Source organism: Chlorocebus sabaeus, chromosome 2, assembly GCF_047675955.1.
Source record: "Chlorocebus sabaeus isolate Y175 chromosome 2, mChlSab1.0.hap1, whole genome shotgun sequence".
NCBI classification, from domain to species: Eukaryota; Metazoa; Chordata; class Mammalia; order Primates; family Cercopithecidae; genus Chlorocebus; species Chlorocebus sabaeus.
Genome location: NC_132905.1, coordinates 43415891 through 43428618, shown reverse-complemented (window position 1 = coordinate 43428618; position 12728 = coordinate 43415891).

The following is a 12728-nucleotide window of genomic DNA, read 5'->3' as shown; positions in this document are numbered from 1 at the left end:
CTATACCTTGGTTTTTTATTCTTTGGCTACTGTAATCTATGTTGTCAATTCTCTGATTTTTTTTCAATGCAAAGGAGAAATAAGTTGTTAACAAGTCAGTGGACAAAAAAGTTGACTTTAATCCTCTGCAAAACTACAAATGTGAGCCGACATACTCATGAGGGTTGTGCATAGACAGGCTGCGCTGCCTCTGTGGGACCCTCCTGCTTTGGCTCAAGGGCCAAAGAAGAGTGCACTCAAGGGAAGCCTTTGCCTGGCCCAGGACCCAGGGTTTCAGACATGTGGATGTAGGAGCAGTAAGATTGTTCAGGTCTCACTCAACTCCACTTCTCCTTCCTCCCCACTCTGTGTCACCTTCCTATCCTCCTCACTCCTTCCAGAACAACAGAAAATGAGAAGGTTTCAGGTGATTTGTTTAGGAACCACCTTGCTTTACAATGGCTTCTGTAGGGGGTTTCAAGTTCTGTATGTCCAAATGTAGACACAGAAATGGATGGGGATTAACTGGAGAAAACACATAACTGATCAATTGCAAGGCAAAGTTGGCATGTAGACGTACACAGGTCCTCTTGGTACAAGGCTATTTCTGAGCATAATGATAGCCAAGGCCGTGAGGGATACTATGTATTTAAAGATGTGCATTGATAAGAAGCAAAAACCTAACTGATTCCTTGTGAGAGAAAAAGAAAAGTGAAATCTGAAAAATGACTTTTTGTAAGTCATGTAGCGGCCGCCTTGCAGTGACAACCCTGAGCTCACACAGGCTGCTGTCCCTGTTGGCTCTTCAATGGAAGGGGAAGGGCAAGCCAGAGCTCAATACTGGCTTCCAGAGGTAGAGGTCGATGTCTTCATGATGTTCTTGCCTCTGGTGGGGCAAGAACATCTGGAGGTCTAGACCACCTGGAGTCTAGACCACCTGGAGGGAGAATGGATGTCCATCAAGGTAGTAATACTTGTGATCTGCAAGTCTCTCAATAGCTTACAATCGTGTTCTCTGCAAAATGTTTCCATGCTTATCATTTATGTTCCAAATCCCTGTGTGGTGGTACATTTTCTCTTATGAAAATTCCGTTATCACAAATGGAAACCATTTGCCTATGGCTTCCACCCACCGGTGATTTCACTACAGACAAGTGCATTACCCATGTTTTTATTTATTTCCGTGTTATTGGTGCTCTGGGTTCTGGGACCTCTCTGGTTGGGTACAGACTGCTCCTCCCAGGGCCAGCCAATTCTTTTTTTTTTTTTTTTTTTTTTTAATTTATTTATTATTATTAAACTTCAAGTTGTAGGGTACATGTGCACAACGTGCAGGTTTGCTACATATATATACTTGTGCCATGTTGGTGTGCTGCACCCATCAACTCGTCATTTACATCAGGTATAACTCCCAATGCAATCCCTCCACCCTCCACCCTCCCCCCTCCCCATGATAGGCCCCGGTGTGTGATGTTCCCCTTCCCGAGTCCAAGTGATCTCATTGTTCAGTTCCCACCTACGAGTGAGAACATGCGGTGTTTGGTTTTCTGTTCTTGTGATAGTTTGCTAAGAATGATGGTTTCCAGCTGCATCCATGTCCCTACAAAGGACACAAACTCATCCTTTTTTATGGCTGCATAGTATTCCATGGTGTATATGTGCCACATTTTCTTAATCCAATCTGTCACTGATGGACATTTGGGTTGATTCCAAGTCTTTGCTATTGTGAATAGTGCTGCAATAAACATATGTGTGCATGTGTCCTTATAGCAGCATAATTTATAATCCTTTGGGTATATACCCAGTAATGGGATGGCTGGGTCATATGGTACATCTAGTTCTAGATCCTTGAGGAATCGCCATACTGTTTTCCATAATGGTTGAACTAGTTTACAATCCCACCAACAGTGTAAAAGTGTTCCTATTTCTCCACATCCTCTCCAGCACCTGTTGTTTCCTGACTTTTGAATGATCGCCATTCTAACTGGTGTGAGATGGTATCTCATTGTGGTTTTGATTTGCATTTCTCTGATGGCCAGTGATGATGAGCATTTTTTCATGTGTCTGTTGGCTGTATGAATGTCTTTTTTTGAGAAATGTCTGTTCATATCCTTTGCCCACTTTTGGATGGGGTTGTTTGTTTTTTTCTTGTAAATTTGTTTGAGTTCTTTGTAGGTTCTGGATATTAGCCCTTTGTCAGATGAGTAGATTGCAAAAATTTTCTCCCATTCTGTAGGTTGCCTGCTCACTCTGATGGTAGTTTCTTTTGCTGTGCAGAAGCTCTTTAGTTTAATGAGATCCCATTTGTCAATTTTGGCTTTTGCTGCCGTTGCTTTTGGTGTTTTAGACATGAAGTCTTTGCCCATGCCTATGTCCTGAATGGTACTACCTAGGTTTTCCTCTAGGATTTTTATGGTATTAGGTCTAACATTTAAGTCTCTAATCCATCTTGAATTAATTTTCGTATAAGGAGTAAGGAAAGGATCCAGTTTCAGCTTTCTACTTATGGCTAGCCAGTTTTCCCAGCACCATTTATTAAATAGGGAATCCTTTCCCCATTTCTTGTTTCTCTCAGGTTTGTCAAAGATCAGATGGCTGTAGATGTGTGGTATTATTTCTGAGGACTCTGTTCTGTTCCATTGGTCTATATCTCTGTTTTGGTACCAGTACCATGCTGTTTTGGTTACTGTAGCCTTGTAGTATAGTTTGAAGTCAGGTAGCGTGATGCCTCCAGCTTTGTTCTTTTGACTTAGGATTGTCTTGGAGATGCGGGCTCTTTTTTGGTTCCATATGAACTTTAAAGCAGTTTTTTCCAATTCTGTGAAGAAGCTCATTGGTAGCTTGATGGGGATGGCATTGAATCTATAAATTACCTTGGGCAGTATGGCCATTTTCACGATATTGATTCTTCCTATCCATGAGCATGGTATGTTCTTCCATTTGTTTGTGTCCTCTTTGATTTCACTGAGCAGTGGTTTGTAGTTCTCCTTGAAGAGGTCCTTTACATCCCTTGTAAGTTGGATTCCTAGGTATTTTATTCTCTTTGAAGCAATTGTGAATGGAAGTTCATTCCTGATTTGGCTCTCTGTTTGACTGTCACTGGTGTATAAGAATGCTTGTGATTTTTGCACATTAATTTTGTATCCTGAGACTTTGCTGAAGTTGCTGATCAGCTTAAGGAGATTTTGGGCTGAGACAATGGGGTTTTCTAAATATACAATCATGTCGTCTGCAAACAGGGACAATTTGACTTCTTCTTTTCCTAACTGAATCCCCTTGATTTCTTTCTCTTGCCTGATTGCCCTAGCCAGAACTTCCAACACTATGTTGAATAGGAGTGGTGAGAGAGGGCATCCCTGTCTTGTGCCAGTTTTCAAAGGGAATTTTTCCAGTTTTTGCCCATTCAGTATGATATTGGCTGTGGGTTTGTCATAAATAGCTCTTATTATTTTGAGGTACGTTCCATCAATACCGAATTTATTGAGCGTTTTTAGCATGAAGGGCTGTTGAATTTTGTCAAAAGCCTTTTCTGCATCTATTGAGATAATGATGTGGTTCTTGTCTTTGGTTCTGTTTATATGCTGGATTATGTTTATTGATTTGCAAATGTTGAACCAGCCTTGCATCCCAGGGATGAAGCCCACTTGATCATGGTGGATAAGCTTTTTGATGTGCTGCTGAATCCGGTTTGCCAGTATTTTATTGAGGATTTTTGCATCGATGTTCATCAGGGATATTGGTCTAAAATTCTCTTTTTTGGTTGTGTCTCTGCCAGGCTTTGCTATCAGGATGATGTCGGCCTCATAAAATGAGTTAGGGAGGATTCCCTCTTTTTCTATTGATTGGAATAGTTTCAGAAGGAATGGTACCAGCTCCTCCTTGTACCTCTGGTAGAATTCAGCTGTGAATCCATCTGGTCCTGGACTTTTTTTGGTTGGTAGGCTATTAATTATTGCCTCAATTTCAGAGCCTACTATTGGTCTATTCAGGGATTCAACTTCTTCCTGGTTTAGTCTTGGAAGAGTGTAAGTGTCCAGGAAATTATCCATTTCTTCTAGATTTTCCAGTTTATTTGCGTAGAGGTGTTTATAGTATTCTCTGATGGTAGTTTGTATTTCTGTGGGGTCGGTGGTGATATCCCCTTTATCATTTTTAATTGCGTCGATTTGATTCTTCTCTCTTTTCTTCTTTATTAGTCTTGCTAGTGGTCTGTCAATTTTGTTGATCTTTTCAAAAAACCAACTCCTGGATTCATTGATTTTTTGGAGGGTTTTTTGTGTCTCTATCTCCTTCAGTTCTGCTCTGATCTTAGTTATTTCTTGCCTTCTGCTAGCTTTCGAATGTGTTTGCTCTTGCTTCTCTAGTTCTTTTAATTGCGATGTTAGAGTGTCAATTTTAGATCTTTCCTGCTTTCTCTTGTGGGCATTTAGTGCTATAAATTTCCCTCTACACACTGCTTTAAATGTGTCCCAGAGATTCTGGTATGTTGTATCTTTGTTCTCATTGGTTTCAAAGAACATCTTTATTTCTGCCTTCATTTCGTTATGTACCCAGTAGTCATTCAGGAGCAGGTTGTTCAGTTTCCATGTAGTTGAGCGGTTTTGATTGAGTTTCTTAGTCCTGAGTTCTAATTTGATTGCACTGTGGTCTGAGAGACAGTTTGTTATAATTTCTGTTCTTCTACATTTGCTGAGGAGTGCTTTACTTCCGATTACGTGGTCAATTTTGGAGTAAGTACGATGTGGTGCTGAGAAGAATGTATATTCTGTTGATTTGGGGTGGAGAGTTCTATAGATGTCTATTAGGTCTGCTTGCTGCAGAGATGAGTTCAATTCCTGGATATCCTTGTTAACTTTCTGTCTCGTTGATCTGTCTAATGTTGACAGTGGAGTGTTGAAGTCTCCCATTATTATTGTATGGGAGTCTAAGTCTCTTTGTAAGTCTCTAAGGACTTGCTTTATGAATCTGGGTGCTCCTGTATTGGGTGCATATATATTTAGGATAGTTAGCTCTTCCTGTTGAATTGATCCCTTTACCATTATGTAATGGCCTTCTTTGTCTCTTTTGATCTTTGATGGTTTAAAGTCTGTTTTATCAGAGACTAGTATTGCAACCCCCGCTTTTTTGTGTTCTCCATTTGCTTGGTAAATCTTCCTCCATCCCTTTATTTTGAGCCTATGTATGTCTCTGCGTGTGAGATGGGTCTCCTGAATACAGCAGACTGATGGGTCTTGACTCTTTATCCAGTTTGCCAGTCTGTGTCTTTTAATTGGAGCATTTAGTCCATTTACATTTAAGGTTAAGATTGTTATGTGTGAAGTTGATCCTGCCATTATGATATTAACTGGTTATTTTGCTCGTTAGTTGATGCAGTTTCTTCCTAGCCTTGATGGTCTTTACATTTTGGCATGTTTTTGCAATGGCTGGTACCGGTTGTTCCTTTCCATGTTTAGTGCTTCCTTCAGGGTCTCTTGTAAGGCAGGCCTAGTGGTGACAAAATCTCTAAGCATTTGCTAATCTGTAAAGGATTTTATTTCTCCTTCACTTATGAAACTTAGTTTGGCTGGATATAAAATTCTGGGTTTAAAATTCTTTTCTTTAGGAATGTTGAATATTGGCCCCCACTCTCTTCTGGCTTGAAGAGTTTCTGCCGAGAGATCTGCTGTTAGTCTGATGGGCTTCCCTTTGTGGGTAACCCGACCTTTCTCTCTGGCTGCCCTTAAGATTTTTTCCTTCATTTCAACTTTGGTGAATCTGGCAATTATGTGTCTTGGAGTTGCTCTTCTCGAGGAGTATCTTTGTGGCGTTCTCTGTATTTCCTGGATTTGAATGTTGGCCTGCCCTCCTAGGTTGGGGAAGTTCTCCTGGATGATATCCTGAAGAGTGTTTTCCAACTTGGTTCCATTTTCCCCGTCACTTTCAGGCACCCCAATCAGACGTAGATTTGGTCTTTTTACATAATCCCATACTTCTTGCAGGCTTTGTTCATTTCTTTTTCTTCTTTTTTCTTTTGGTTTCTCTTCTCACTTCATTTCATTCATTTGATCCTCCATCGCTGACATTCTTTCTTCCAGTTGATTGAGACGGTTACTGAAGCTTGTGCATTTGTCACGTATTTCTCGTGCCATGGTTTTCGTCTCTTTCATTTCGTTTGTGAGCTTCTCTGCATTAATTACTCTAGCCATCAATTCTTCCACTTTTTTTTCAAGATTTTTAGTTTCTTTGCGCTGGGTACGTAATTCCTCCTTTAGCTCTGAGAAATTTGATGGACTGAAGCCTTCTTCTCTCATCTCGTCGAAATCATTCTCCGTCCAGCTTTGATCCGTTGCTGGCGATGAGCTGCGCTCCTTTGCCGGGGGAGATGCGCTCTTATTTTTTGAATTTCCAGCTTTTCTGCCCTGCTTTTTCCCCATCTTTGTGGTTTTATCTGCCTCTGGTCTTTGATGATGGTGATGTACTGATGGGGTTTTGGTGTAGGTGTCCTTCCTGTTTGATAGCTTTCCTTCTAACAGTCAGGATCCTCAGCTGTAGGTTGTAGCTGTAGGAGATTGCTTGAGGTCCACTCCAGACCCTGTTTGCCTGGGTATCAGCAGCAGAGGCTGCAGAAGATAGAATATTTCTGAACAGCGAGTGTACCTGTCTGATTCTTGCTTTGGAATCTTCCTCTCAGGGGTGTACTCCACCCTGTGAGGTGTGGGGTGTCAGACTGCCCCTAGTGCGGGATGTCTCCCAGTTAGGCTACTCAGGGGTCAGGGACCCACTTGAGCAGGGAGTCTGTCCCTTCTCAGATCTCAACCTCCGTGTTGGGAGATCCACTGCTCTCTTCAAAGCTGTCAGACAGAGTCGTTTGCGTCTGCAGAGCTGCTGCGTTTGTTATTATTTACTGTGCCCTGTCCCCAGAGGTGGAGTCTACAGAGACAGGCAGGTTTCCTTGAGCTGCTGTGAGCTCCACCCAGTTCGAGCTTCCCAGCAGCTTTGTTTACCTACTTAAGCCTCAGCAATGGCGTGCGCCCCTCCCCCAGCCTCGCTGCTGCCTTGCCGGTAGATCACAGACTGCTGTGCTAGCGATGAGGGAGGCTCCGTGGGTGTGGGACACTCCCAGCCAGGTGTGGGATATGATCTCCTGGTGTGCCTGTCTGCTTAAAGCGCAGTATTGGGGTGGGAGTTACCCGATTTTCCAGGTGTTGTGTGTCTCAGTTCCCCTGGCTAGGAAAAGGGATTCCCTTCCCCCTTGCGCTTTCCAGGTGAGGCAATGCCTCGCCCTGCTTCAGCTCTCGCTGGTCGGGCTGCAGCCGCTGACCAGCACCGATCGTGTGGCACTCCCCAGTGAGATGAACCCAGTACCTCAGTTGAAAATGCAGAAATCGCCGGTCTTCTGTGTCGCTCGCGCTGGGAGTTGGAGACTGGAGCTGTTCCTATTCGGCCATCTTGCTCCGCCCCCGGTACAATGGATTCTGAGCATAGTACCCAATAGTTAGTTTAGCCTCCTGCCTCCCTCCTCCTTCCCTGAAGGCTCTAGGAGTCCCCATTGTCTATTGTTGCCATCTTTATGTCCATGTGTACCCAATGTTCAGCTCCCACTTATAAGTGAGAACATGTGGTATTTGGCTTTCTGAATAAATTTTTTTTTTCTAATTTCTAAAGTATATATGCTTATAGAACATTTGGAAAACACTACAAATTATGAGAAAAAAGTGAGAAAACCCATAATTTGATCCCTGTTGACTTTAGGCAGTGGAAATATATTTGCTCCTAGCCTTCAGATCTATCTAATTTTTATAATTTTCTTATTATCATACAGAATTTTTCACATAGTAAAATACTGTGAATATTTTCCTCTGTTTATGAAGATTCTGGAAATGTATTTATTATTAAGCCTAGCATTCCTTATTATAATATTCCTTAGAATGTAACACATGGGAATTCTTTGAAGGTGGGGCTGAAGTTAAATTCCTCCAGAGGAGATTTTTGTTTGTCAAAGCCAGCCCTTGCAGGTACCATCAATAAGGGGACTATGAATTCATCACCTCGGGACTGCTTTATTATGTATGTATGTATGTATGTATGTATTATTTTTAAAGACAGGGTCTCTCTCTGCCACCCAGGCTGGAGTATAGCAGCATGATCATAGCTTACGGCAGCCTCAAACTCCTGGGCTCAAGCAATCGTCCTACCTGTAGCTGGGACTACAGGTGTGAGCCTCCATGCTTGGCTAATGTTTTTTTAACTGTGTTAGAGACAGGTTCTCACTGTGTTACCCAGGCTAGTCTTGGATACCTGGCCTCAAGTGATTGTTCACCGGTCTCCCAAAGAACTGCATTAAATGAAATTCTCCACTTGAGGTTCTAACTCATGCCCTGACATGGGACTGTGGACCTCAAATGCCGTGGCCAAGTTGTGCTCACCACTTCAAGGAAAGGATTTCTTTCCACTTCCCCCAAGAGCCAGGTCAAAACAGGCAACTCTTCTTTATGCTGTCCTTCTGGGGACAGGTATAATTCTAATTCACCATTTACAGGTAAATTAATTCACACTGAAAGTGTAGCCCCTTGGGTCTTGACCTTATGCAGGTTAAGGTTGGGGAGAAGAGGGTGTGCATCTCCTGGTAGACTTCTCGCTCTGGCTTAGCCGTATCTAAACTTTATCTCTGATTGGTCCCACCAGTGCAGCTGTCAAAACAGTGGAAGATGCCCTCTGGGCTAACGCCTCCCAGACCATGCTATTGGCCTTGCGGAATTCCTGACTTTCTGCTAGCTTAGCAATGCATTGAAAACAATGCTTATATTTTGTCTGGAAATTTTGAGTGGGAGGGTTGTTCTGGGTTTCTAGCCCACTCATCATGTAAGAAGTGGAAATGCCAGTAATATATTTAACTAACTATTTTTGGATATTTAGTTTGTCATTACTGTTTTGCTATTATAAGTAAAGTATTTATAATGAACGTTTTTGTAGTCCTATCTTTGGGCATATCTTTGATTATTTTTAAACATATTTATAGAAGTAGGATTGCTGGGTCAATAAGTATAGACGTTTTAAAAGATTTTGATAAACGCTGCCAAAGTGTACGCCAGAAAGACTAAATCAAATTGTGACTTCACAAAAATGCTCATTTATTTTATCCCTCAAGAGAACATGATTTTGAATTCTTCTGAGACTTACACATGGAGCAGACAGGAAGGCAGAGGATGCATTTGGAGTTATTTGAGTTTCAGATTTACCTAGTTATCTACTGAATTTAGGAAGCCACCAGAAATCATAATGTGTGCAAATCCAAGATTCTTCATGGGCTTCAAAGGGAATGAGGCTTGGGTGGGCTTGATGAAAATGCCCAGAATGTGGCTCTCTGCATCTTCCTGGTGTCAGGAAGCTAGTCCCAGCCAGGCAGGAGAGGTGGAGCAGTGTGGACAATGGAATGTGATGTGGCAAAAAGGATGCAGCTGGGACTGCGGGTCACTAAGGTCCCCAGCACCTTATGAGGAGTGCTCTTTTGGAGCAGAGTCTAGTGGTGCTTAAAGAGCCCCAGCTATTTGGTTGTAAATTCTCTAATAAGCTCAATACTCTTAACCACTCTGGTGAAACCAGGAAATGATCTCTATTTTTCATCTGTAGCCAAAACCAAGCTCTTTTTTAGCCTGCAGAGTTGGAGGATGAGACTCCAAGCATGTGATTCCAGCCCTGCCCAGAGGGCTTTGCTATGAAAACCACCAGGCTCCAATATATATCAATTTGAGTTTTGGAGTTTTATTTTACATAAATCAAATTTTGGCAGTACTTAAGGCCCCATCAAGTGTAGTGAAAGCTCAAGAGGACAATATTTAATCTGAATAAATATCTATTGTCCTTCCTTGGGTGCAGGCTTGTTTTGCAATTAGAACTTTAGAACTTTGACTCAGTGTAATATATATTTAAATGCACACTGCTTGGCGTGCTTTAAAATGGCACATGTGAACCCTCAGTAACCTATTTCCAGACATCGTTTTTTAATTCTGTGACTATGTATATTTGCATATGTGTTTTAAAACTACACAAAGCCTGCCTGCAGCCCCCTTGGGTTCAGGATGGGTACACTGGAACAGTGATGATCCCCAGGGCCAGAGATTGTCTGGAACTCTATCAGCCAGAGCTCGGCAGGCAGGAAGCAGAGTTCAGCACAGATGGTTCAAGAGGCTTTACTGCATGGACTGTTTGTGGAAGTGTGGGAAGTGTTAAGGGAATCAGCAGTGGAGTTGAGGCCCCCAAAGACCAATAACAATAGCACAAAGCTATAACCACTGCAAGGCCGGAAGAGGCAAGGAGAGAAAATAGTACGACTGGTCCCGGTGAGATCAGAAGTCATAAAGGAGAGGTCTCCAGACAGGTGTGAAGTGACCTAGGGACTGCCAGAAATAGTTCAAAGCAGGATGGAGCAGGGCCTGACCTTTCCTCTCTTGCTGGTGTCTCTCCCGCCAGTTTACAGGAAGTTAAGATCAAGGGAACCTGGGGAATGCAGTCCATTGGGTCAGTGCCCCAGGGCACAGGGAACAACAGAGATTGGATTTGGGGCTGGCAGAAAGTTGGATCTTTGTCTCTGGAAGGTCTCAATGTACATGTATTTCACAGATAGTTTTATTTAATTAGTTGTCACTTGCATCATGAAAGATTGATAGCGAGAAGAGGAGGAGATGAGAAAACTTTAGCTTCTACTTAGCAGACTGGGGTCAAGCTCATGAACCTTCTCCAAAGCTCTTTTCCTCCCTTATTTGAGCCTAGCTGATATTGAATTATTTACACAGGGAAATTAATGGTGCTGATGTATGCATCCCAGTAACCTGACGTACACCTGGCAGGGATTATAATGTAGAGATTGCATTTGGGCACAAGTGGTCTTCAGGACCCTGATTGGAGACGCAGGTCAGTAAACAGAGGAGGAAAGGAGGCTCACAGAGCCTTGGTGACTTATTCCACGTGACAGAGCTTATACTTGGCCAAATCAAGACATCTAATTATTAGCTCATGTTGCTTACTTCTGGGTGTTGTATAATGAGTATTAAATTAAAATAATTACTCCTAAGGAATGTGCATAGGGATTTGCCCACATCTGACAAATGAGAGCAGTTCTGGTGCTCATCCAAATGATCTGTGCAGACCTTCTGCATCAGAAGCCTGCCAGAGGGTCCTCATGCCAGCCAGGCTGAGGAACTCTGTTTCTGAAGTGCAGGGGGTCCTGGGGTCTGGATCTCTATGGTGTGGCCCAGAGTTCCCTCCGAGTTCATTTGGTACAGATTAGTCTTGCAGGATACTCATTTTTGACAAAAGCGTTCTCTTGTCAGAAAAGAAAAATTAGAGAACACTATATTCTGCATCTTCCTCTTGGAGATTCAAAATGTACTTGACGTATTAAGTCTATATGAAGTTTTCTAGTTTCCTGGATAATGTTCTTTGAGAGTGAATTATCTAAATTTACACTTTTTATCTTTTGTTTTTCTAAGTACTTATGTAATCCTTTAATTTGACCTTTAACTCTCAGGAGAGTGTATGTCCACTCCATATTCTAAATTACAGAGGAATTTAGGAATTTAAAAGGAAGGGCATTTCAATTGCTCACGCACCCATATTAATTCCTGAGTGTGATGCAGACATTTCTGTACTTTTCCAATTTTCTAACAGTTTGTTGCTTAACATTTCCTAGGCAGCCTACCTGGGATGTGCAGCCATGGATATTTCTCTCCCTCATTCTCTCTGTTTCTCTCTTCCTCTCTCCTTTTTCCTTAGCATCCCTTTGGCTCTTCACTCACATCCCTTGGTCCATGGGCCGTGGCGGAAGGTTTTTGCACTATTTAGGTCCTAGGCATCCTTGGAGGATGTGTAGCCCTTCAGACTCTTTAGACAGACACTTACACAAAATGAAACTTTCTCCTGCTAATACTGGCAACCTTTCATGGCATAATTTAAGTATACTGCATGCTAACAAAGTCTGGGAACTCCTAATAAGAAGTGAGGACGGAAAGGAAAAAAGAAAGAAGGCAATAAATGATGGGGAGATGGGGAGAGAAAACCTGCATTTACTTCAATTATAAATTTGAAAGAAGCATTGACTATTCTTCCTATTTGCAGATGCTCAGAACAGGGCAGACATGGTGCCTTGTTCACAGCCATGTGTTGAGGAGGGATTTGGTTGCTGATTGCTCCTTAGGTTTTGGAGGAAGAAGTGAATATTGGTTCAGTGTTAATGATGCTGTGGCACACAAAATAGGGTTAAAGCCTTTTTCTTATTTTATGTCAAAAGTCATCGTAGGAAACTTGACATAGATTTGCTGTTATTTATGACTATAATTGCTTGATGTTAAAAACCCCTGCTTGCAATCTGAGTTGCTTGAAACACTGGTTCTGAAATACAAAACTAGATGCAGCTCATCTGGTTTCAGTTGTTTCCACATGAAAGGGCGGGATCATCCACAGGGGTTCTGAGCAAGCCACTGATGGCTTATCATTTGGGGTCATGGTCAGGAATAGCTTCATGTATGTTACTGTTTCATTTATGTGAAGTTGTTGAATGTCACTGAGCCAGAAATTCAAATTTAATTCACATTTTTAGGACAAAAATGTGACTAATCAGAATGATTCCACTTCCTATGGAGATTTGCCGAATCATTTTTTTATAAAAATCTAATGGTGATGGCTTCATTAAAATGCAAATTAAACTACAAACACCAAAACCCAGCCAACCATCCAAAACACTTAAGCATTTGGAAATATTTCTGTCCTCTGCT